Source organism: Cottoperca gobio, chromosome 18 (assembly GCF_900634415.1).
Source record: "Cottoperca gobio chromosome 18, fCotGob3.1, whole genome shotgun sequence".
Classification (NCBI taxonomy): domain Eukaryota; kingdom Metazoa; phylum Chordata; class Actinopteri; order Perciformes; family Bovichtidae; genus Cottoperca; species Cottoperca gobio.
Window position 1 is genome coordinate 4,623,945 of NC_041372.1, and position 626 is coordinate 4,624,570.

Here is a 626-nt window from a genome sequence, read left to right on the forward strand (position 1 = left end):
CGGTGAGACGACTTGATTGAGCGAGTGAGAGAAGAAAATACACGCGGAAGAGAGATGCACAGATGCTGGTTACCTGAAGCACTGAGGGGTCCCGTCTGAGGAGGGAGGTGCTGGTGTTAGTGGAGTCAGAGAGACAGAGAATAACAACTGTTTAATAATCCTCATTGCAGTGTGAGGGGCCAGAGAGGGGCCAGCACTCAATCTATTTTGGGAACCCGAGTGTAAACTGTTCAAGTCCCCGCACAGACCAAGTACGGAGTGTGGACTGGTAGCTTGAGCGGTGCCAGTTCGCCATGCTGGGCACTGACGAGGTGAAACCACAACTGTTCCCCCTTGCTTCATTAACGCATGTGTATAGGTACTGTTAGTGCATGCGTCTGTATATTTGGGCATATGGTTGTGTAATGTGTACAAAATAACAACAGAGGGAAAGATTTCTTCTTCTTCTGACCATAATTGACGAAATGAACATTGTGCTGTATTAAAGAAGACTTGACTTGCTAGGAAAATGTTTACTGAGTTTATTAATCAATTGAGAAGGAGGGTCTATATATAGTAATATAACTACATGATGAATAAGAATGCAGAAACATTGAATTTGAAGGACTGGAATCAGATATATTTAT

General features: G+C 43.5%; 1 long non-coding RNA gene across 1 annotated transcript in view; it reads right to left on the reverse strand.

The window, feature by feature from the left end:
* Nucleotides 1–578: 578 nt before the first annotated feature.
* The window catches only part of LOC115023837 (uncharacterized), a 3,236-nt gene continuing 3,188 nt past the window's right edge, over nt 579–626 (reverse strand). Inside the window, exon 3 of the long non-coding RNA XR_003834049.1 lies at nt 579–626. This exon is cut by the window's right edge and continues 186 nt beyond it. This is a non-coding gene — a long non-coding RNA (uncharacterized LOC115023837).